The sequence below is a fragment of the Orcinus orca genome, chromosome 1 (assembly GCF_937001465.1).
Source record: "Orcinus orca chromosome 1, mOrcOrc1.1, whole genome shotgun sequence".
Classification (NCBI taxonomy): Eukaryota; Metazoa; Chordata; class Mammalia; order Artiodactyla; family Delphinidae; genus Orcinus; species Orcinus orca.
The window spans coordinates 168,108,899-168,134,894 of record NC_064559.1 but is presented as its reverse complement, the minus strand read 5'-3'; the positions used below and the strand labels follow the sequence as shown (position 1 = coordinate 168,134,894).

Here is a 25,996-nt window from a genome sequence, read left to right as displayed (position 1 = left end):
GCAGAGAGAGAGGAAGCAAGTTCTCTGGTGTCTCTTCTTATAAGGGCACGAATCCCTTCATGAGGGATCCACCCTCATGACCTCATCTAAACCTAAATACCTCCCAAAGGCCCCATCTCCAAATACCATCACACTGTGGGATAGAGCTTCAACATATGAATTTAGGAGGGGAAACAATTCAGTCCATATACCCAGATACTAAAACAGCTGACTGGTTATATGCATAGTGCTCATGTGTAAATTTGCACTTGGAATCATATTAGTGAGAGTAGTTTTTTCTCTTGCATGTCTCTCATCAAAAATGTTTTTTCCTCCAAGCAATTTCCCTTTTGGTATGCTGGTGAGGATAATTGAAAAGGAATGAGCTATGTTTGAATCCCATTAGTTAAAAGCCAATTGAAGGGTTAATTGGTGTTCACAGGTCTGGAACTGCTCTTTTTAGCTGCAGAAACTCTGAACTACTCCCAGTAGGAGACCCCAGGCATCTCTGATAATTTCCCCCTGATTATTGCTGTAATAATTCCTCACTCCTCCAACCTTTCTATAATTTATGGGTGAAATAGCTCTTAAAGAAGTAAAAAAATTAGGCAAATGCTTTTGATCATAAGTGCAGATAATACACATCCTACAGACTCTCTTTTGTGAGGGTTTTCTATACATATTGACACAGCTAATCTTTGCTTCTACAGCATGTACATAAATACTAACTAAGATGACTGGCATACAGTACTGTTGTGTGTCTTTTAAGAAAACCTCCAACCGAATCCAATATTTCCCATGTGGCACCTGATACACTGTGGGCGTGTGGTATTTATAGAGCAATAATAATGATATTTGAAAACGCTGTAATGTCTGAAGGCTTTATTTCCCTGCAAATGTCATCTAGAAGGCTGTGTTTTGCAGACATCAGCTCCTGCCAGCCCTTCACAGGGACTGCTGGAATGCTGAGCTTTGCTGGGGTTCACAAATGGCCATTTTGAGCATCTCTGCCTCTGAACCCCTCAGAAGGCAAGTCACCTTCTCATGTGGGTGGGAAATATTTGTAGGTAAGGACTTGCCACCTGACTTGGCCTTCCAATGCTGGTCTTTTGCCCTTCAATAGAATTAAGTTTTGAATGCATGTCCCCTTAAAAACCTCAATAGAGCCTCAGGCTACACATGGTAATTCATAAAACTGTCGAATCAAAGAATCTTAGAATCAGCTCATCTGTGAGCTGAGAGTGAATCTAGTTACCAATTTAATCAAATCTTCCCCCCTTTTTTTAAGCCATGGAGGACATTGGTTCGGTGACAGAGGTAGAACTGGGATCTTTTTGTTCCTATCCCTGTGCTCACTCCATCACCCCCTGGTATGTTTCTATAGCTAATGCAATAATACATCAGTCTTACTGCATTTAATTTTACAGTATTTACCAAAAAAGCCACTGGGATAATATCTCTCACTTTAAAGTATCTACTATGTGCAGGGCCTTACTCATCAACTCCACTCTACACATGAGATAACTGAGGCTCAGAGAGTGTAAGTGTCTTGCCCAAAGTCCCAAAACTAGTAAGTCATTGAGTCAGTATTTGAAGCTAGATGACCCTGCAGCCCTGCTCTTGTCACCAGAGTTGAAGAGGAGTAGGAGATGAAGTTGGAGATAGGGTCCTTTCACATGAGCAGGGCACATCATTCTGTCTGCCCAAGCCAGAGGCATGGGCGTTGGATCTTCGCATCCTAGCCTGAGCGCCATTGCAAGTTAGCCACTGACTGCCCATCTGTTAGGCTCAGGGGACCCAAAGGTGAAGGGGCATGGCCCTGTCTTGGAACAACACTCTAGTTGTCTGGGAGACATGTGTAGACAGACAGCAACAGCGCCTTAAGATCCAGGCTAGAAAGAAGGACAGTTAGGAGCTGTGACCTTAACCCTAGAGGCTGAGGTTGGCCCCAGAGATAGCAATGCAGGAGCTGGGTCTGGAAGGATGGTGAGGAGTCAGCCAGTTGAAGAAGGAGGCTGGTGGGGGGAGGTAGGCCTGCCAGGCAGGGAACCTGCAGGAGGAGGGACCCAGGAAGTCAGAGGGGTAGAAAGGGAAGACGTAGGCTAGAGTGGTTGGCGGAGACCAGATCACAGGGGGTCATGATGTATTACCAAAGCCAGGGGTAGATTCCCCCCAGGGGGCTAGGGGAGCCCTGAAGATCATGGATGGGGGAAGGAGGTCTGACTTGCAGAGATAACCCATTCAGAGAAGAGGGAGAACTAGAGGAGGGGGTGAGGCTGGGGGCAGGGTGCCCGGGAGGCTAGTGTAGGAACCAAGACCAAAGGTGACTGTGACCTGAACCAGCGTGATAGAGAAGGTAGCCCATCAAGACCTGTTCAGAAGAGAGAATGGATAGCCTGTGGGAAGGGACACCCGGGGAGTTGCTGGTGGTACCAGCAGTTTAGCCCTGGAACACCGAGGTTGAAATTTCCCAGGGAGAGCTGGAGCCAGGGGACAGGGCTGTGGACAGAAGGCTCAGGAGAGGAGTGAGGGGTTGAACTGGAAGCTGGGTGGAGTGGGGAGAATGACAGTTCTGAACATCCAGAAGTGCTGAGAAGCCAGCAGTGCTCAGTCACCCGGGTAGGCATGGACGAGGGAGACTCTTGGACTGTCCCTGGGTCTGGTTTGCCAGGAGGGTGCGGGGAAGGACTGGGGCACAGGTGTGCGGCTGGAGTCTGGGCCTGGTGAGGATGGAGCGTGGGGCCAGGACACATTCACAGACTATAAAATTTCTAGGATCTGAAGGAAGCCACAGACGAGGCTCATGTCATTAACTTCTCCAGACAGTAACTGTTGGTGCCAGGATGACCCGCGTTCAGCCTTAGGGGGCTCCACAGTTAACAGGGGCCAGACCCCAAAACAGCTGCTTTAAGCACAGCGTTTGCTGCCCCTCTTCCTTCCTGCAAGAGGCTGGCTGTGTTGCTGGATCAGCAGGAGGAGCTCATCCAAGCAAGTGTCTCCCTGGGCGGCCGCACTTCAGGACGCGCACGCCTAGGACCGAGTGGAGGACAGCAGGAGTGCTGGACCAGGAGCGCAGGGATATCACCCACACCTCTGCCACTGCCCTTGTTACTCTGCCCATGACCCAGGTGAGCACCAAGGTCCCTTCCGGCTCTTTGAAGCCATTAATGCCAACTATGAAAGGAGAACACACCAAAGGAGGGAAAGTTTAAGAGAAGTGGTCATAGGGCAGATTGCAAGCTATCTCACAGGGCAAGTGAAGCTCACCCACGATGGAGTTTAGGTCCAAGTGCCAGGGCCTGGTTGGGAGTTTAAATACTGTTGGAGACCTCAGGGAAAGGAGAATTCCCCGTGCACTCGGGAGGAGAGGAGTCCTCTCTCCCTAATGGCCATCTCTGTTTCTGTTCTCAGGGCAGTGTCTCAAATGTGTCACACTGGCCACCTTTTTAAAGATCTTAACAATAGACAAGTCCAGTAAATAGGACACCTGGAGTGTGCCAGGTGCCATGCTAGGTGCTGTACCTGTGCACTTCTCAGCTTCAAAACCACCTCTGGAAGTGAGTACTGTTATCCCCACTTTTCCTATGAGGAAATCGAGGCTTGGATGGGTTAGGAAACCCGCCCGGGTGGCTGTGCTGGAATCTGAACGCACAGCTGCTGACCCCAGGTCTATCTGCCCACAGGGAGGCCCAGGGACCTTCAGTCTGTCCAGGCAGAAAAAAGGATCACTGCTATTGGGCCACAGAGTTTTCCATGGACAACACGAGATGTTTAATTCACCCTGACAGTCCAGGTAGGTACCCCCAAGGAATTTGCAATGTGAACAGCAACCTTAGAGAAGTTTTAGGAAGACTGATTTTATGGGGTTTAGACCCCTGGGAGAGGCAAGCCCCCTAAACAACCAGCGGCAGGGCCAGACTTGCAGCTGCTGAGAAACTGTTACCCTCTCACAGGAACACGACCCGGGAGCAGCTCCGTTGTGACAGCGTCTCTGTGCTCTGAGCACCACACATCTGCCTGCTGCTCTGCTGCTGACAACAGGATGTGACAGCCCAGCCCGAGGGCGTGTGAGCGGTGGGGTCTGGGAGGAGAGCAGCGTGTGCTGTGAGGGCTCCTCCTCTCCTCCTGAGGCCCCCAGCGCCAGGTGTGGACTGTGCGGGCATTGCTCACTCCTAACACAGCCTGGCAGGTGCTCTGCCGAGGGGAAGCGGGATGAGGATGTGGTTGCAGCCCTGACTCCTTTTTGTGGCAGGAGATTGATGAGCTGTTGGAGGGGGACTGCACGCGCTCTAGTTCACCGCCTTCAGGAAAGGATCAAGCTGGTGGAAACGAATTCAGTCATTCCGATTTAGGGAAACGCGTCTTGAGGCCTTTCCCTTCCTTTTTGGGTCACTCCTGGAGTCCTACATCTTCAATTGCTTTTTATTCAAAACAACTTTATTTCTAAAGCATTGGCCCATTGTCATTTGAGAAACTTTATTCAGAGTGGAGTTGAAGGAGCTGGTCGGGTACCTTCTAACCACAACTTGGGCCTGCAAAGACATGGTGTACTGTGCCCCACTGTATTGATACTTTGCTTTTAGAAGGATGGCTTTAATGTTCAGACACTATCTGACTGCCATGCCCACTACAATTATGGATAATTATGATGTCTTGCTGAGAAATCACAGTGGGATATGGATATGGGCTCTGCAGAAGAAGACAAACTGACACACACGTTCTTGCCTGGTAGCTTCAGAATCTAAACAGTCGTATTTAGATTTCAGTCGTGGCGTGAAACGTGACAAATTCTCTCATGCTGTGTGTGTGTGTGTGTGTGTGTGTGTGTGTGTGTGTGTTTGGGGGTGGGGGGTGTCACTAAAAGTACTTCTAAAGAAAAAACCCTTTCCCAACAGTGCAAGTGGAGGTAATCAGTAATCTAAAAGGAGGTAAGAAATGGGGAAATAAAGGACTAAAATTTTAGGGTATTTTAAGACTGAAAAGGAGGCTTTGTTTGTAACATACTCACAAAAAGAATGTCAATCTTTCAATAAAGGCTGCAATTACCAGAGTGACAGTCCTCTGGTTCTCATTCCTTAATACAGCAAATATTGATCACGTGCCACCATGTACAGGATTCCAAGCATGCCAATTTTGAAAAATAATAGAAATCCCTAAATGTCAAATTCTATTGCTATACATGTTACAATCACTCATTGATAAGACACATTTTTTTAAAAGTAGGACTATTAGATTTGTAAAGGTTAATATGCGTTTTTACTCAGTGACTCAGATCCTGGAACACAGCCTCATAAGGACAAACCGTTTTTAAAATATAGTGGAAGAATTCATCACATAGAATTAATCCTGGCATTTGATGTCCTAGTGCATTTCCAGAGTGGGCCACACACTCTTTCGAACCAGCGTTAAATAAGAGAGGGGTCCTGCATAAACAGATGGGGGCGAGAGCCTGGATAGACAAGGTGGATGAGGGAGCAGGTGGGCCTGGAAACAGAGCAAAACACAGGAAGGAGAGCAGGTTAGAGGAGCCAACTGGGTCAGCCAGCTCATATGAGAGAGGCTCATCTCAGGTGAGGTTTACACGTAGCTTTCCAGAGCCTCTGCAGACAGTGACTGACTTCTGTCCAAACCCCACGGTGAGGCCTGACTCACAGTTCCGTGGCTTCCTAGCTGCGTGTTAACTCAGTTTTTCAGGTCTCAGTTTCTCATCTGTAAAATGGAGCCCTTTCCTATGGGCCTGTTGTAAGGACTCAATGAGTTCATCCATGTAGACCAGGGGTCCCCAACGACCCGGGCCACGGACCGCGACCATTTGGCGCCTGTTAGGAACCGGGCCGCACAGCAGGAGGTGGGCAGCGGGCAAGCGAGCAAAGCTTCATCTGTCGCTCCCCATCGCTCGCGTTACGGCCTGAACCACCATCGCTCGCCTTACAGCTTGAACAAACCCCACGCCCAAACCGGCCGTGGAAAAATGGTCTTCCACGAAACCAGTCCCTGGTGCCAAAAAGGCTGGGGACCGCTGATCCAAAGGGCCTGACACAGTGTTCAGAAAGTGTTAGCCATTATTATTCAGAGGACTGAGTGGATATTTCATTGTTTGACCATCCAACCTCCAAATCTCTTCCTTTTGTGTGGGTCCTGGTGGCAGGCAGGGCTTACCCTGCACAAAGAAGGCGGAAGCTGGGCCTGGGGGTTAGCCAAATGCATGCCCCTTCCTGGAATCCTAGTCCTGAGGGAGCCAGACAAAGGTTCTGACCATGCTTAGAGATAACCTGCAGAGCTGGTGGCCTTGAGGAAGAGGTAGCTGGGCTGTGTGATGGGGCAGCCAGACTTTGCCTGTGGTGAGTTGGCGTGACCCCGGCTGCCTAGCCTGCCTAGCTCCTGCCTACTATTCTTCCAATAAATACCTTTTCTGCTGAGTTAGCCAGAGGTCGTCCTGTGATTCACAACCAAGAACTCTATGAGGAGCCATGCTCACCGGGGTTGTCAAACAACACGGCCCCTACAGACGGGGGGAGGGAACACTGCCCTCTGCAATCCCCTCAGACGGTGGAAAGAAGCCAGCCCCCCAATCCACCAAAGAACCCGGGATGACCTCAGAGTTGCCCAGCAAGACCCCAGGGCAGAAATCCCACATAGGGAGATCTTGGCAGACTGCTCTGAAGGGCCGAAGCATCATGGCAGAACCCTTAGGAGGGCAAGAGTGGGATGAACCACACACTGTACCTCTGCGCTTGGAAATGGCAGGGGGCTGGGAGGCTGGGGTGTAGGGGAGATGAACAAACATTTACTCAGGACCTAAACCGTGGCTTTTGGGCCTCTAATCCTTTATTACTGTGTTCCTGCCAACTGCTTCTTTGCAGGGAACATCAGAGTTTTCTGCAAGTGGGGCAAGGGTGTGTTTATCAGCTTGTTGCAAATTACATGGTAAACACCATCCCCCTGGTTGAGGCACTTACTGAGTCTCTTTGTTAGATTAATAAGATTACAACAATCCGGGCAGACTTTCAAGTGTTTATTTTCAAAACCTTATTTCAGAGGGTGGTAGTAACATAATACCAGGCCTTTCTGAATTCTGCATGTTTCTGCTCTAAGCATTTATTTCTCCACATATGGGGCAGGAAAGGTCATTAATCCTCAACCTCTGACAATTTATAGTCAGTGCCCTAGAGCCCATTTTTTGATCATGAACTTAATGCTTATTTTAACACCTCCATGGTGTCACCCTTGTCCCACAGACTTTAAAGGGCAGACAGTCCCTCAGTTTGTAACTATATATACATTGCAGCAAAATTGACTCAAAGCAAAATTCTGTAGCACAAACCCTATTTTCCCGTTGACTCATATTATTACATGAAGGATGTTGCAGCTCCTTGGCAAAAACACGCCATCTCCACCCTCAGGGCCATGAGGGAGAGTTCTGGGGGACCTGGGGGCACAGCTGGCATGGTGGCTGGGGCAGCTTTTCTTGCTGCACTGGGGAACGTCCCATCACGACTTACTGTGCAGCTCTGGGCCCTGTGTGCTGCAGGGACTGCGGGGGGGATAGGGATGACTGAAAACCATGCCTGCCTTCACCGCAGTTCCCCGACACCCTAAGTGGTCTCACACTCCCGGCCCAGGTTGACCCAGTTCCCTCAGCCTGCCACACGCTTCCCCACCTCGTAACATCCATCCAGACCCAAGCACAGGGCTGCTCTTCTGTAACTCATCCCTGAGCTCTCAGCCTTCCCACATTCCGTAGTCATATTGGTCCCTGGGTTCCCCACCTGGTTTTAGATGTGACTGCCTTCCTGTCTGATTCTCTCATAAGGCCTGTACTCTTTGCGGGCATTTCAAATTCATCTTTATATCCTCCATGGTGAGCTTACAATGTACCAAATATTGGGAATTTACTTATTGTTAAATGAGTAAATGGATGAATGAATTAAAAGATGAATGAGTACATAAATGGAGACACAAATAGTAGACAAAAAAGCACTAGTAGGAGATAAAAATAGTAATTAGCTTTATCTAAGGGCTTTTCAGTTTACAGAAATTTCATACTCATCAGCTTATATGATCGTCGTGGCAAATTAAAAAGGTAGTTACGGGACTTCCCTGGTGGTCCAGAGGTTAAGATTCCACGCTCCCAATGCAGGGGGCCAGGGGTCGATCCCTGGTCGGGGAACTAGATCCCAAGTGCCGCAACTAAGACCCGGCGCAGCCAAATAAATAAATATTTTAAAAAAGGAAAAAAAAAAAAAGGTAGTTACAATTGTTTGAATTTCACAAAGAGGTTAAATTATAACAACAATAATAGCTCTAATGTCTGAGGACTGACTGTGTGTCAGTCACTCAAACAGCGTGCTCTGTTAATCCTAGAACCACTGTGCAAGGTAAACCATCATCTTTTACAGTTGGAGAAACTGAGTCTCAGAAACTTGTCTAAAGCCAGAGCCAGGATTGGAACCCACATCTTGGGACTCCAAAACCTGTTTAGTCTCTGACACAATATTGGCAGACAGAGGATGGAGACAATTCCAGCCAGCCAAAGTGTCCCTGAGCTAACTCTTGAAGGACTAAAGTGAAGATCAGTGAGGAATGGACAGCCCTGTCAGTGGGACTGACACGGGCAAAGGAAGGGAGGTAGAAGCAGGCAGGCTGGGCTTGGAGCCTGGGACCTGAGAGACAGTGTGAGGTGTGGGCAGTGGCGTGGGAACGATCAATGCCAAGGGCCAGGAGGGACCATGTCATAACAGGCCTCAGATGCTCTGGGGTAAGGTGCTTGGGCTTCATTTTCTGCCCAGTGGAACAGACGTGGGTGGGATGAATACTGCAGGGCCTTTGAAGTATTCTTCTATGTTAAGGAAGGAAGAAGCTAGAGGCAACAAGACCAGCCTATGGCAATAATTTGGACAAGCCATAAAGTAACCTTGCACACGTAGTGAAGTAGAAATAAAAGGGGGAAACAGATCTATGAGATGTTGAGAATATTTTCCATACCTCTCTCCTTCCCTGTTCTTAAGCCAAAGAAATTTGTCTGATGAAAATCTTCCCCATCTTTTTTTTTTTTTTTTTTTTTTTGCGGTACGCGGGCCTCTCACTGTTGTGGCCTCTCCCGTTATGGAGCACAGGCTACGGACGCGCAGGCTCAGCGGCCATGGCTCACGGGCCCAGCCTCTCCGCGGCATGTGGGATCCTCCCGGACCGGGGCACGAACCCGTGTCCCCTGCATCGGCAGGCGGACTCTCAACCACTGCCCCACCAGGGAAGCCCTTCCCCATCTTTTGCTGATTCAGGCCTCTGTGCTTCATACTTACTATTCCCTCTACCTCAAGTGCTCTTTCTTCTCCACACTCCCACCGACCTGGAGAACACCTATTCATCCTTCAAAATCTCGTTCAGATGTAACTCTTCCAAAAAATGTTTCCTTAGTACAAGACTGTTGGAGTTAATGATCCCATTTTGTGCCACCTTTATACTTGGTACATAATTCTGTTGGGGAATCAACGCCAATGTCGGTTTGTTTACACATATCTATCTTCCCTGACAGACAGTGGACTCAATGGTTGGGACTATTTTCATCTTTGTGTTCCTGTGCCTGGGGCAATGCCTGACAGATGCTAGGCACGATGTTGAATGAATGAATGCACACACGCATGCCTGAACGTATGAATGAGTAAATGAGTGAGTGAAGACATTATCTCCTCTCTCTTTTCCAGCCATTCGGATGTCCAGCAGAAGTAAGCTACACTTGTCTTTCTCTCTCTGATGAGGTACTTTGCTTTGAAAAATGCCTTTAATTTAGACTTTGTTTTTGTAAAATTAATGAGTGTCTCATTTGGCAAGTTTGAAACATTCAGACCAGGCAAAAAATGGTTGGGGGAAGGGAAAGGAAAGAAGAGGAGAGAGGGGAAAGTTGGTGGGGCCACTGGCCTGCAGTTGCAGTTTTCCCTGAGTATGATCAGGAAAAACAAAACACCCAGCCCTGGGCTTGTCTGTTAACAAGTGACCTCAGACAAAGGCTTTGCTTCACCCCCTTCCATTAGCTCACAAGAGGAGCCAAAAGGAAAAGACTTTGAAAATGGTGAGAAACACCATAAAAGAGACATATTATTATTCTGCCTGGATGATAAAATACGGCCTTGTGAATGAAGTGCTGGATTCCCATGCTCACCCAAAGAAAAAGATGGTTTTAATGTTAAATGTATTCCTTTCACTTACTAAGACATCCATTAATTAGGGAGAAAACATTCTCCACAATATAAACTTAAATCTGTTAATAAGCACAAATCTTCACAGAAAAGTAGGAAGTACATGGAGACGAGCAGCCTAACCTCTGACGGAAGCCATCTGCGGCTTCAGAACAAGCATTTTTACTGACGGGAGGTGGCACGCTGTTGTGAAATGCTAAATTAAATCCCACTAAACATTATTATGCCTTCAAACCGTAGTTACAGGCTTCAATAAACACACTTTTATCACAAGAACACACAATCTAAAGCCAAAATAATTTGGTTTAATGTGCCAAAAATATGCTCGCCCCATACATTGTTAGAAAGAGCAGTAGGAAAAGAAATCTAAACTTTGCAGCTAATTCATTTGATGGCAGCCAACATCTCCTATCTCCCTTGGCAAGAGGGCCATTTTCTATGTTGTATTTTGCACACAGAAATCTGCATAGAGTGATTTGCATACCAAAAACACACTTGTGAAAGAAACTGTTTGCCTAGGGGCCGGGGAGACATGGGGTTGCCGGCGGCGTAGGCTTCTATGCTCACAACAGACTAGGCTACTTGCTTTTCATTTCCCTATGCACTGCATTTCCCACAAAGGGTTATGTACTTTATGATGCATTAAAAATTAAAGCAAATAAATCCTGTATATAACCAAGAACAACCACAACAACAATACAACACAACACAGGCTAAATCTTTCCATGCTAACTGCCTTCCTTTACTAAGGGACTGGTAAAATAAGAAGTGCTGTAATATACTGAGCTTTTATTTTATACCATGTGTTTTACATGATTTATTGCTAATTCTCACAATCAGTCTTCAAGGTAGGTGCTGTGGTTCCCCATTTTCCATATGAGGAAACTATGTCTTGGGGAGGTAAGATAACCTGTCAAAGCCATGAAAAGCCAGTGGTGAGCCAGGCTTGGAAGCCTGGTCTGATTGCTCCACCCTTTCCTGCCAGCCCGCCCTCCACTGTCTCTCTTTCTCCAGTTTTGCCAAGACCATTGTTCCGTTTCCGAGGGCCGAGTCTGGGGGTCTGAGGTGGTGGGGACTCATGCAGAGAAAGGTGTACCACTCAGTTTCCTGCCATTGTTTCTGACTGGAGCCTGGAAGCAGGACAGCCAGTCTCAAGGCTCAGTGAAGGTGGCCAAAAGCTAGCTCAGTGACAGACACGGGGTGAATGGGCAATGGCCTGTGATTCAGAGGATGTGTTGGGGGAGAGACAGATTGGTGGCTGCACAAAGAAGGTACATGGTAGTTGAGATGCAATGGAACCCTCCCTCTCGGTGCCCATGCGCTATCACCGATTCAGGGCCAGTCCAGCTGTATTCTTGGAAACACAAATGGGTTTGTGTGTGCTTAATTATAATGCTACTTACAGAGAATTTATCAGCAGCAAATTGGATGCTTGGTGTATTTCTTTTTTTTTCTTCACATATTTATTGGAGTATAATTGCTTCACAGTGGTGTGTTAGTTTCTGCTTTATAACAAAGTGAATCAGCTATACATATACATATATCCCCATATCACCTCCCTCTTGTGTCGTCTCCCTCCCACCCTCCCTATCCCACCTCTCTAGGTGGTCACAAAGCACCGAGCTGATCTCCCTGTGCTATGCGGCTGCTTCCCACTAGCTATTTTACCTTTGGTAGTGTATATGTGTCCATGCCACTCTCTCACTTCGTCTCAGCTTACCCTTCCCCCCACCCTGTGTCCTCAAGTCCATTCTCTACATCTGCATCTTTATTCCTGTCCTGCCCCTAGGTTCTTCATAACTTTTTTTTTTGGCTTGGTGTATTTCTTAAGGAAAAAAAATTAGTAGTGGCTCTTTGAAATTTGTTCATCTGATGAATCCTTTGCGTTTTTCTGGTACGCAGCATTTGAAAGAAATTGTCCATTTCTGGAAAGTCAGTGGGGAGAAAAGTGCAGAGAGAAAAGACTGAGGGTGACTACAAAAAAGGTTTACAAACATTTGCTTTCTTTTAAGATGTTTCTTTGTGTGTTTCTTCTCACCTGGTTTCTCTTTTACAGAGCACGATAGCAAACTTTAGATATAATCATATCTCATTATCCATGGACCGCCATTGTCCAGATTCCTGGTTTTGAGACTTCATTATGGATTAGTCGCTGTTAGAAAGGAGTTTTTCTGACACTTTCAGTAATAAATCCCTTGTGATATGATCTATAGTAGCTCTGTCTCAGAGCAATTTCCAAGCTAAAGGAAGTAATGTGACAACAAAACTGTTCTGGGGGCAGGCAAATCTGGTTTGAATCCTGGTTTTGTCACTACGGTTTTACCTTACTTTGAGCCTCAGTTGCCTCCTTTGCGAAAAAAGGAAAAGAATATAAGGGCAAACCCTGGTTGCCTACCCAACAGCCATTTACCTCCTCTTCCTTGCTAACGACAACGACAACAGAAAATCTTGGATTTGCTCAGGACTCCATGTGTCTAATCCCCGCAGATGCGTCACATTGATCTAAGTCCTCCGTTCTTGTTGTCAATGATTGGTTTATAGGGGCTACAGGAAAGCATGTGACCTAATTCTGGCCTATGAGGCCAAAGGGGAAGTCAGCCAGAAGCTTGTGAGAAAGATTTTTCTCTCTGATAAGAGAGACACGTGAAGAGAAAGCCCATCTGCCTTTGCCTTCCTTGCTTCCTGATCTGGATGCTGTTGCGGAAACGTGATGTTTGCTATGGTGGCAGCCATCTCTTGAACACAAGGGGAAACATCACGGACACACTACAGACGGCAGAGAAGAAGGACCGAGAGCGCCTAGGTCCCTGGGGACAACACTGATCTACTAAACCAACCTTGGTCCGCCTGTCTCCAGATTTCTTGTAAAAATCAATGTCTTTATGGTTTAACCTGTTGTGTAATAGATTTTGTGTTGTTTGCAGCCAAACAAACAAAAAAAATCCTAACTTATACAAGTAGCAAACTCACAAAATTTTTGTAAATAAATGATACACTGTATGTAAAGTTCTTAGCACAACGCTTGGTACGGTAAATGGTTGCTATAAATATTAGTAACAGCATTTATCAGATATAGGTAACGATCTAAAAAAGCAAAAGTTTCAAAATACAACACAGATGAATAAGATGGATGATAACTGATTTAGTGCAACCAAAAAGCTTTATATTCTTGGTAAGGGTCGGGGGAGACATTAAGGTATGAGAAAATGATTACAGTGACAAATCCTCACATCCGACAGTAGGATGTAACTACAGCCAGAATTCGAGCACTACTGGAGATGAAGGGACCGTGGTTCTTTGCCAGGTTTCCATCCATCCTCTTAAAAACAGACAATCACCCTGTCAGCAGCTCTGATTCCTGTCTGAAGCCTGACAATTATGTGTATTTGTGACAATTACGTGAATTAACCAGCCTTGCAAAGGGGCAGAGTTCTTTCAACTCACAGAATCTCTTTCCAGAATACCAATTTTTACTAGTATTTTCTGAAAACATGTTTTATGTCTTTATGGCAGGAAAGATAGAAATACTGATATACATATATTAAAAATATAATAATTTAGAAATATCATTTCCTTAGAAATAGCCTACCATTTTGGAGCACTGTGGTAACTCACAGGACTACCTATAGTTTAGGCATGAAATCACCAATTTTTGAAACAACCTACTAGAACACAAAGTAAAAATACAGTAAAATAACATGCGAAAGTACCTAGCTAACAGAGGTAATATCATACAGTAGATACTCAATAAATAATCTTAGAGTAAACCAGATATTTTCCTTCTCTCTATGTTTTAGTAGAGGCAAATGACAAGATTTCAAACTAACACTGAGGATTAAACACACGCACACGCATGCTCACATCCATGTCCCTTTATGTCTAGAGTCTGTGTACATCCATCCACAAAAGCCCTACGCCTGCTCTAGCTATTCAACAAGCATTGATTTTCATAGCTGATGGCCCATGAGGCTTTACAAAGCTTTGTGCAGAAGCTTTACAAAAAATTATTTGCAAAATAATCCCTAAATTATTAATCATATTCAGTACATTATAAAAGAGAAATTAATCAAGGATTATAAACAAAAGGGGATTTTAAACCACCAATTCCTGAATGTTTCTGGTTAACTGAGGTTTTCTTGGACACTATACACACACCTGCTTTTCTCAGAATCCATCTGTTCCCCTTTCTTCCTTACAATAGAGGGCAAAATTGTTGGTGCTCAACACCTTACATTGTGAGATGATTCTCCAAAATTAATCATCTCTGCGTCCCTAGAAACCAAGAGATTTTTCATTCCCTAGAGGCAATTTCCAGCCTTCACAACATGGTGGATTTTTTCCTACTCATTTATATGGAATTTAACACGTCACAGCAGTTTACATTTGGAGCTGTAGTCTTCACTTGATTGAGGAAGATAGAGGTAAGGGCTGTCCTTTAAGGAAGAAATAGATATTTAAGGTGCATTTTATAGTCTCATGATATTTTTATAACAGCTTTATTGAGATATAATTCACATACCACGAAATCCACCCTTTTAAAGTGTGTAACTCAACAGCTTTTACTATACTCACAAAATAGCGCAGCCATCACCACTAATTCCACAACACTTGCATCGCTCCAAAAAGAAATCCCGTACCCATTATCAGTCACTCTCATTCCTCCCTTCCATCCCTCAACTCCCACTCCAGCCCCTGGCAACCACTAATCTACTTTCTATGGGTTTGCCTAATCTGGACATTTCATATGAATGGAATAATACAACGTGTGGCTGTGTCTAGCTTCTTAGCATAATGATTTCAAGGTTCACCCATGTTGTAGCACGTATTTTCTTCCTTCGCTTCTTTTTATGGCAAATGGTACTTTATTCTCTTTTTATGGTGCCAATATTTCATTGTATGGATATACAACATTTTTATCCATTCATCAGTTGATGGACATTTGGGTTGTTTCCACTTTGGGGCTATTATGCATAAAGCATCACATGAGAGCTTTTTTTATGGAGATGAGATTCATTTAACACACAACCATTTAAAAGTATACAATTAAGTGGCATTTAATTTTTCACAATGTCCAACCACCACTTTTCTCCACTTTCAAAACTCTTTTATCACCCAGGGGAAAATACTTCATATCCATTAAACAAGCACTTTCCATTCCCTTCACCCCAGCCCCAGGTAATCACTAATCTGCTTTCTGTTTCTATGGACTTGCCTATTTTGACATATTATATAAAAGGAATCATACAATATGTGACCTTTGGTGTCTGGCTTCTTTCTTATCCAAGTTGTAGCATGTATCAGTACTTCGTTCCTTTTTATGGTTGAGTAATGTTCCATTGCCTGCATATATCATAATCTGTTTATCTCTTCAACCACTGATGGACATCTGGGTTGTTTCCACCTTTTGGCTTCTCATGGTATTTTAACATTTCACTTGTCATCACCCTAGTCCAGGGTACCATTCTCTCACCTAGATTGCAGCAAGAACATTTTTTTTTAATTAATTAATTTATTTTTGGCTGTGTTGGGTCTTTGTTGCTGTGCATGGGCTTTCTCTAGTTGTTGCGAGTGGGCGCTACTTTTCCTTGCGGTGCACGGGCTTCTTATTGCTGTGGCTTCTCTTGCTGCGGAGCGCAGGCTCTAGGCATGTGGGCTTCAGTAGTTGTGGCACGCAGGCTCAGTAGTTGTGGCTCGTGGGCTCTAGAGCGCAGGCTCAGTAGTTGAGGTGCACAGGCTTAGTTGCTCCGCGGCATGTGGGATCTTCCCGAACCAGGGCTTGAACCCACGTCCCCTGCACTGGCAGGCGGACTCCTAACCACTGGGCCACCAGGGAAGTCCCCAGCAAGAACATTTTAACTAACCTCTCTCCCTCTGCTCCATTTCTCTCCAGACAGCAAATTGAAGGTCATTTCATGCTCATAGTCCTTCGGGGGTTTTCCAATGGCTCTAAGAACACTCTAAGTTCGAATCTTCAACAAGAACTACAGAGCTTGCAGCGAATGTCTTCCTGTCTACTTTTCCTATTTCACTTCACATCACGCTGTCTGCAACTGAAGGGCTCCAGCCAAAGTGAAGTCTTAGTTTCTCAAAACCATCAGTCCTTCTCTTTCTTCAGGGGAAATGCACATACTGTGCTGTGTATCTTCTCTTTGCTGGTCTACCTCCTACTTATCCTCTAGGTATCACCTCAAATGCCACTTAGATGTACAATCTTACAACACCCTACACTTCTTTGCAGCATTTGCACAATTGTAAATTTTTTTCCACTAGACTTTAAGCTCCACAAGGGCAAAGACCGTGTGTTGTGCTCCTCATGAGAACTCTTCTGCCTAGAACAATGGTTGGCACATGGTAGATGTTGATCAACAGTGTTATAGACTGAGGTATGGGCAGAATTAGCAAATTGCCTCTAAAATTTTGGATACTCTATAACTGAAGGTCTCAAAATATGCTAACTAAAATGGACACACATACAAACAAATCTTAGTTATAATTACATCGTTAGCATCCTCTCTACTCACTGACCCATCCAAATAATAGCATTCAGGAAAACAAGACAAAGTTTTATAAATAATACTAAAATTTAAATTTCCTTTCAAATAGTTCTTTGCTCATGATTTAAAAAATAATTGATCTTTAAGACCACATAAAACAAGCATACTTTAATTGAATGGTTGCCTATCAAAATGTGATCTTCAGAAAATTATTCTTGCCTTTGAAAGGATCTAAAGAAAAACTTTCTAAAGACACACTTGTACAGCAAGGAAAAATCCTCAGAACATTAATACTTTGATTCTCTCCAGTCTGCATCAGTGTGGTTTAACATGTAAATATGGCCTTTGTTTTTCAAGATTTTACCTATTCTCTTTATTCACTTCTCAAAAGACAGATCAATGGACGAGATTACAGCTCCCTATCATGAAATTAATCTCAAATACTTGAAAAAGCTACTTTTAATCACCACCTGGGGGAAAAGATAAATAGCCCAAGCTAGCTTTTTTAGCTGTAGGAACTAAAGCTTAGAGGAAAAAATTAGAGAATGTGATAGGGTAAAGCCTCTTGTTGAAACTACAGTACCACAAATTTTTTAAAAATTAAAATCACTGTTTTTATGATCATCAGTCCCTTCAAGTTAGGGATGAGGCACTGACCTCATGCCGGAAATAATTTAAATATTAAATTAAATGTATTTAAGTAGTTTGCAGTTTGATCACTTCTAAGTTATTACACAATAGGTTTTTCACAATTGAGACACATTACAAACTTCCCATTAGTGCAAAATTAGTAAAGTTTTATAGTATATACAAATAGAAGATTTGAAAAATATAGTTTTTGAGGTATTAGAAAAAGCAATTTATGAAAAGTATAGTCATTGGTTATGTCAAGGTGCTGAGCTAGAGTGATGAAGAAAATGTGGACTCTGATTCAGACTGTATCAATTATTAGCTTTATGAGCAAGTTACCTAGCTTCTGAGTCTGTTTCTTTACATATGAAATGGACTACTTCAAAGATTGAGATTGCATGAAAACGAATATAAAATGTCTAACAATACCAGACATAATCTATGGCTTTCTAATTCTAACAGATATGCACGATTTCACAGAGTGGTAATTACAGACAAGGTAAAATACTGAATAGAAGTTTAAATTGTTCCAAAGGAATACTAACTAGAAAAAAACACCTCATGACTCTGAACTCACATTATCTTTCTTAAATTATGTTTTATTCTTTATTGTTAGCTACCATGGTCCCTATTTATTCAGACATTTGTAAACTACCATGAACAAAAAAAGGCAAATAGAAATCTAGGGACTGGGACTTCCCTGGTGGCGCACTGGTTAAGAATCTGCCTGCCAATGCAGGGGACATGGGTTCGAGCCCTGGTCCGGGAAGATCCCACATGCCGCGGAGCAGCTAAGCCCATGTGCCACAACTACTGAGCCTGCATGCCACCTACTGAAGCCCGCGCGCCTAGAGCCGGTGCTCCACAACAAGGGCAGCAAGAGAAGCCACCGCAATGAGAAGCCTGCGCACCACAACAAAGGGTAGTCCCCACTCGCCACAACTAGAGAAAGCCCGTGCGTAGCAATGAAGACCCAACACAGCCAAAAGTAAATAAATAAATTAATTAAAAAAAAAAAAGAAATCTAGGGACTGAATATGAAAACTGCTGACCCAAACTAAGTAAACCCATCCTCTCAACCATGTCCATAACAGTAAGAATCATGCCAAACAGTTCTCCTTAGATTATACTTGTCTAAACATACACATTGTATATTACAGAAATTATCTGGTGTTGTCAACAGAACAATCATGAAATACCACAGACCAGAATACTCGGTCTCCCACTTTCTTAAAACTCCATAGATTTTGTAGCAATTCCTTAAATTACATTACATTAGAAAGCAATTTACTTAATAAATTATTGACCAACGAAACTTCCTACAAACATTTTACACTAGTCAAAAATATATGTTTTAAAACTTTGCAAAAATGAAACTGCACAATTTATTTCCTCAAAATTTATCATTCTCCTTCCTTGAGAACTTTTCTTTTCCACAAACCTGGACACTAACTTCCTAGGGAAAGTGAAAGTGTCTTAAAAATACATAATGACCTGTCTCCTGCATCCTCCCTAACAAAATAGGAGCGCTAAATATAAATTTCATTGCATCTCATTCACAAGTTCTGACTTTTTTCCTCCAAGCTCTTTATTATCCAGTCAAGACGTTCAAACATACTTAGACACTTTTTTTCTGTTAACCACTAAACGGTTTACTATTACATAGTTAAAACATTAACATATCCTAAGTTTGTGGGTTTTTTTTTTTTTTTTGCTGTAAGCGGGCCTCTCACTGTCGTGGCCTTTCCCGTTGCGGAGCACAGGCTCCGGACGTGCAGGCTTAGTGGTCATGGCTCACGGGCCCAGCTGCTCCGCGGCATGTGGGATGCTCCCGGACCGGGGCACGAACCCGCGTCCCCTACATCGGCAGGCAGACTCTCAACCACTGCGCCACCAGGGAAGCCCAAGTTTGTGGTTTTTAATACAAGTTGTTAGGGCAATTGTGTAACATTTTGGTAAATCATATCAAATATAATATTGAAGTTTATTTCTTATTCACATTCTACAAACATCTCTAATTCACAGAATTTCACTAATTTTATAGTTTCCCCAGTCAGAGATGTGAAGGCTACAGAAAACTGAAAACGTGCCTTATAACTTCAATAAATTTTATGAACCTCAACCACTGTAAAGATCAATGAAATATCTACCACATTAAATGAATGACATTTGTTACATTAAAAGTGAGATTTTTTTCCTTTCAAAATTACAAAAACCATTCTTTAATATTTAACCAAAATTTGTTGGAATTTGTAGGGGTGTGTGTGTGTGTATGTGTGTGTGTGTGTGTGTGTGTGTGTGTTTAAATGTCAGGGTGGTATGATTTTCTTTGCATGTATGGCTGTTGAAAGCTGAGTTGTACAAAAGAAATCTTTAGAGAACAGAGACTTTTCTTTACATATTCCCAGAGCCTGCCCTTCATCTCGTTTTGGTTTTCCACATTGATCCAATTGTAGCACTTCCTGGAGCGAGCTAGGTTCTAATCAGCAACATCAGGAAGAGAATAGGACAAAGCCAAATGAGAAAATGCAGACTTCATGTCATGCTCTTTGAAAACAGTGAATGCTTTCTGAGCTATCAGGCAATGTAAGTCACAATTTAACGTTTAATAATTTTTACCTGTAATGGACATGAGCAGGAAATAGGTGCACGATTTCTACTGAGATGAGCACCATGTAGCAGAATTTTACTTTGCTCTCTGTCCCACATAGTTGTGCTGACCTTAAAACCTCATTAGTAGGCTATTCAGGAGTGATGCTTGGATAATCTCCACCGAATGGTGAATCAAAGAAGATGCAATCTAGAGGCACGAAATCACCTAACGTTACTTCCTGTTAAGAATTTTTTCCTTATGATTGTGGAAAAGCTATTGAGTTAAAGCAACCATGCCGACTCCCCAAAGATAATGGTTCAAACCGCCAAAAGAAACGGTTGCAATTCTATTGGACTGCAAGAAAGAAGGAATCACTCGCTTAAAGAAAAGTCGGTCTGCGCGTTAAGTCACCTCTCCACAAACGTTAACATCCTACACACTAGTGTTGTTTGAATGCAATCCCGCACCGAATCGAAATACTGGCCAACAGTGGCCACAGGAGTCGTCCAATCCACGCCTACTTCGCTTCTTTAGGGATTCGGGTGTTTGAGGGACCGGAGGGCGAGGCAGCTTGAAACAGACCTTGACCGAGTCACAGATGAACCACTGCAGCGCGGTCAGGGTGCCGATCATGATGATCCGGGCGAACAGGCCCTTCAACACGGCCCCGAAGCCCAGGTTGCGAAGAACCTCAAACGCCGTGCTGCTGCCTTTCTCCTTGTTCAGAACGGACATGACGGAATCGGCCGGGTGGGACACGACGGCGCAGAAGACGCCAGCTATGTAGCTGGCCGCGAAGGTCATGGCCAGCTGCTCAGCTCTGGTGTACTGGCTCTGCGGCTTGGGCACCACGTACTTGGAGAGCGCCTCGACGGTGTGCTCGAAGCAGGAGAACTTCATCATGGTGTAGGGGATCTGCCGCATCCAGCGCGGCGCCACCCCTTTGTAGAAGGCCCACCGGCCCTCCTCACTGTACATCCTGGGGGCCGCGGCCTGAGGCGGCCAGGTACAGGCTGCTTCTCCACTCGTGGCCCTTCTCCTGGCCCAGGAGCTGCGCGTAGCGGATCTATACGGAAGACCTCGTATGGGCCGAACTTGAAGAGGCCCTGCAGGGAGTAGCTCAGGAAGGTCGGGGCCCAGCCTCGGGCCAGGCCGCGCAGCCCGTCGTTCCGCACCGTCACGCCGAAGCCGCTCAGGATGCCCTTGTACTCGCCGGGGTCCACCTGCATGCGGCACTTTACCAGGTCCAGGGTCACAATGGCCGTGTGCGTCAGCCCGCAGCTCAGCATCCCGCCCAGGCCGCACAGCTGCAGGTACTTCGTGGAGCTGTACTCATAGCTGGGTTCCTCCACAGCCGCCGCCCAGGACCTGCCCTGGAGTCGGCCCGCGCTTCTCACCTGCAGGGTTCGGTAAATGCCAGCGTCACACGTGGCCGAGCTCGGTCTACTCACACACTCCCCTCAGCCGGAGCTCCTTCCTCCCTCAGGGGCCCCGGTGCATTGCGCATGCATCTGAGTTTACCCCCGAGATCCCGCCAACCCAAAGGTCAGGGTGAGGGACAGGCCGGCCGGCGCCCACAGGGCTTCAGTCGTGCTCTACCTAAACCCGTAACAACCTCTACCATTGGCTGGGCTGCTTTGGGCTTGCAATCCCACTCCTGAAATTTTAAGTAGGGGCATCGCCCCGCCCCTCACCTCCAGGACCGCTCTTCGCCCCGCCCTCATGCCTTCAGGCGAATGGGCTTCTGATAACGGCAGGAATCCCGCCCTTCAGCCCTTCTTAGCCAATGGTCAGTGGTCCCTAGGTCTCACTTTCGCTGGTGGGTAAGGCTTTCCGTGCCCAGAGTGGCTTCTGTCCGGCTCAGCCGCTTAGTCTAATACAAAGATGCTAAAAAAGTAAATCAACAAGTACAAACATGAGTAAACACATGAATAAGCAAGTAAATAGATAAGGAGGTGAGTGAGAGGGCGAAGAGTCGCCATGCACCGTTGCCTTCCTGAAAGGCTTTTCTGGAGTCCTCACTCAACTGCCCGCTTATGGTAATGGTCATCTCCATGGCCACAGAGTGTTCTATGGAGGGAATGGGCAGAGAGAACCAGGAACCTGGTGTTGGAGGCCCAGTCCCTCAGCTTCCGGCCTTACCTAACATTCTTTTGCAGATGGGAAGGATATCTCCCTCCAACACCCACACTCCACTCTTGTTTCCCTCCAAGAGTTGTGAAGGTTTAGGAAGCATGGAAGTTCTCACTAAATTGAGAGAGGGTGCTGATTATTTTCAGTCATTAGGTATTTTTTTCATTGACTACTGAATCCCTGCCATGATTCTGGAGTTTACGAAAGTCAGAAATCCTCTCTCCTCTTAGGGAGCTTGCAGTCTCATTGGCCTGGAAAATGAGAACTAAATGACTCCACGTGTAAATAAGTAGCATATATTCATTCATTCACTCACTGTGTGCTGGCCCCTATGCAGGATTAGGGGTTTAGCAAAGAGCCAGACATATTTTTGCTTACGTCTAAACAAGGAGATTAAAAATTGGTATTGTGTGATAAGTATTATGACAGGAGTTTGAATAAAGTTCTGGATGAACAATGAGGGGCAACTAATTCTGCCTGATGAATTTAAGAAGACTTCTCAGAGGTCTTGAAGGATGAGTAGGAGTCAGTTATATAAAGAAAAATGGAAAGATAATTCCAGGTTAGGGGAAACATGAGTGCATGACCCACTGAGGAGAGGTGAGTAATTTGGCATGGTGGAAACCAGCAAGGGTTGAGTCTGAAAAAAATAGAATTGGGTCAAATTAGGGAACGCCTTAATACCTGTTCAGGACTTTGACTTTTATCATGTAGGGAGGCCAGTGTTTCTCAGAAGTGTGATCCATAGACCACCTCCATCAGAATCATCTGGAGAATTTTATTTAAAATCCCTGATCACACCCTAGACCCTCGGAATGAGAATCTGAGAGTAGGACTATGCAATTTTAATAAGCTCCCTTGGGTGGATTCTTCATGAAACTTCACTAAAGTTTGAAAGCCACAGAATGTGGATGATGGGAGGTCAAGAATTTTTTAAGGTTCTCTGATTAGTAATTCAACACATATCCTGGATGTGTATACAACTCTGAAAATTCATCAAGCTGTACTTTGAAGATTACTGCTCATTACACACTTTATACATGTTATATCATAATTATTTTTTAAAAAATTGGCTGGTATAAAATTCTAACCACAAACTAGGGATGATGGCCAGAGGGAAAGCAGAGGCAGATACAAGACTTCTCAATCAACAAGTCTTACTGAGCTCGTTTCCTTATTGTAGCATTTTTTTAAAAAATTAGTTTATTAATTTATTTATTTTTGGCTGCATTGGGTCTTCATTGCTGCCCGTGGGCTTTCTCTAGTTGTGATGAGTGGAGGCTACTCTTCGTTGCGGTGCACAGGCTTCTCATTGCGGTGGCTTCTCTTGTTGTGGAGCACGGGCTCTAGGCTCACGGGCTTCAGTAGTTGTGGCTCACGGGCTTAGCTGCTCCGCAGCATGTGGGATCTTCCCGGCCCAGGGCTCAAACCCGTGTCCCCTGCATTGGCAGGCAGATTCTTAACCACTGTGCCACCAGGGAAGCCCCATTGTAGTCCTATACCAATGTTAATTAATTAAACAAGGCCCTTAGACTGAGAGGACTTTAATGCTTTGGCAATTTATGTAAGGAAACCAACCAGCTAGGCTGTTTGTGATTGGTTTTGATTTTCCAAATAAGGCAAACGCTTAAGCTATAACCAATCAAATAATTTTCTTGCTCTGCTTCAGCATCTCTATAAAGTCTTTCCCCTTGTTCCTGTCACCGGAGCACTTCTAAATACTTCCTGTTTGGTGCTGCTAAACGATGCTGATTAAGATCCACTTTTGTTGTAAAGCAATTATACTCTAATAAAGATGTTAAAAAAAAAAGATCCACTTTTGCTCAAATAAACTCTTAGAATATTTAATATGCCTCAATTTATCTTTTAACACCAGGAATTTCAGTATTAAAGAGAAGACTCTCTCCTTGAGTCATAAGAGAACAATGAAGTGTTAAAATATCCCATGCTGACGAAATCAGGGCTTCCCAAAGTATGTTCCTGAGGATATTGGTCCACTTGAAAAAGGTCAGTGGTCCAGCAAGTTCTAGGGGCATTTTGTACTAGAGCATTCATTCTCAACTGAGGTGATATTATCCCCAAGGCGGTGAAAATTGGTTCTTAAGGGGCCAAAAAATCTTAGTACAGTGGTTTGAGACCTTCCAAAACTCAACTCTACCCAACAAAATCTTATTCCTTGTTATTTAATTTCCATGTTGCGGGAGGAGAGCAGGGAGGGTCAGGGGGATAGAAAAAGGCCATTAGGGAAAGAAAGTCTAAAAAGGATGTGGGAAGGGAAGGCCAATAATGAATAAAAGATTAAGGAACGCTAGAGCTTCCTCTTGCAGATTCCCTTCTTTAAGAGACGTTCTATAGTAAAGAACTTTACTTTGTTAACTTAGGGTTCCCTAATCTTACTGGATCTCAGAAGCCCTTTTGTATATTATACCTATTCACATTTCACAGACGTAGTCTTCCGTGGAGCATATTTGGGGAACTGCTGAACTCTATCCAAAAATGAAGTTTAGAGAAAAAAAGGAGAAAAGAGGACCAGAGTAATAATAGCAATGACCATTTACTTAGGCCTCTGTTTCCTAAAGGTGCAACTTGTATGTTTTGCTAACATGTAACACAGGTCACCAGCTATTTTGTGAAAACTGAGGTTAAATCAACTTATCTCATTCATATGAGATACTTGTTCTTTACCATTAAGATATTGCTAAATAAAATGTACAAGTTGAAGAAACCAATCTAGAAATCTTCAGGACCAGAATTTTCTTAGACAATTCTTAGTTCAATAACTAAGCCATAAAGTCAGAAACAACTGGAAGTAGCCTATAAAAATATTTTGGCATTACAGAGCACAAAAACCACCACTATTAAGTTTATCTCCTTGGTACTTATGTAACGTAGGGCAACATTTCTGTCTTGAAATCATTATTACACTTTTGCTGTATTCTCCCTGCTAACTTGAGTTGAACAGTAGACCTTTCCACAGGGCCAGATGTAGACTTTTATGTTTTCTTATTTGTTATACTTAAAGAGAAGAAAGTTAAAATGTGCTCATTCATTCAACAGAATTTTACTAAACTTCTATTATGTGCCAGGCATATTTTGAATTCACATACCAAAGCAGAGCTAATCTACATTGTCCTCAGACAGAATTTTCATGAGCTCTAAAACAGAATCACAGAGTTCCCAGATAAAACAGCAAACACTTCTCAAGTACCTGCTCTTTTCCAGGTGAGGTAAATATCTCTAAACCTTACAACAACTGTACAAGATAGATATTCTTCCCATTTTATAAATATAAATGGCGGACACTGTTGTCTACCCCAAAACCAATTGCCTATTCCTCTTTGCTACAGAACCTCTGTTTGTTCAGGTATCTAGCATATATGCTGTGATCTCTACATCATATTTGCTCACTTTCTTCTCATGACATTTTAACTTGCAGGTAGGGTATTTGATTTTGGGCCATAAATACTTAGGCCCATTGATGGTTTCTCTGCTCCAATTACACAAGTATATATCTGTGCACGATGTCCTTACCCCTATGTCCATGTGTTTGTGTATGTCTTTCCACTTTCCTCTGCCAGTTCATGTCATTTTTCAGAATCAGAGACAGAGTATGTATGTCAGAAAACTTTCCTTTATTAACCTACCTCCTTTGTGTTTTTCTGGTAATTACAGTTTAGTTTGCCAGACATTTATTTGTATTTAATCTGGACTGCCATTTTAAAAAACTGTAAAGGAAATACTTCAGATGAGACTGTAAGAACACAGCTTACTTTGTTTATGTTTCAGGTCATGATTCGGTGTTCTATCCAGTCTCCGTGGGCATTGGCCGACTCACTTATCAGTGACAGTGAACTGGAGTAGTTGCTTGAGTTATTTTCTTAGCTTTAACATATACAATGAACTTAAGCAGGTAACTTCATCCCCCATCGTGAATCTCTATATCCATCATAAACATTTAGAGAATACAATTT

General features: G+C 44.1%; 1 pseudogene; it reads right to left on the bottom strand.

The window, feature by feature from the left end:
• Positions 1-1,908: 1,908 nt before the first annotated feature.
• On the bottom strand, positions 1,909-22,735 carry LOC101275352 (phosphate carrier protein, mitochondrial-like; annotated as a pseudogene).
• Positions 22,736-25,996: the final 3,261 nt, after the last annotated feature.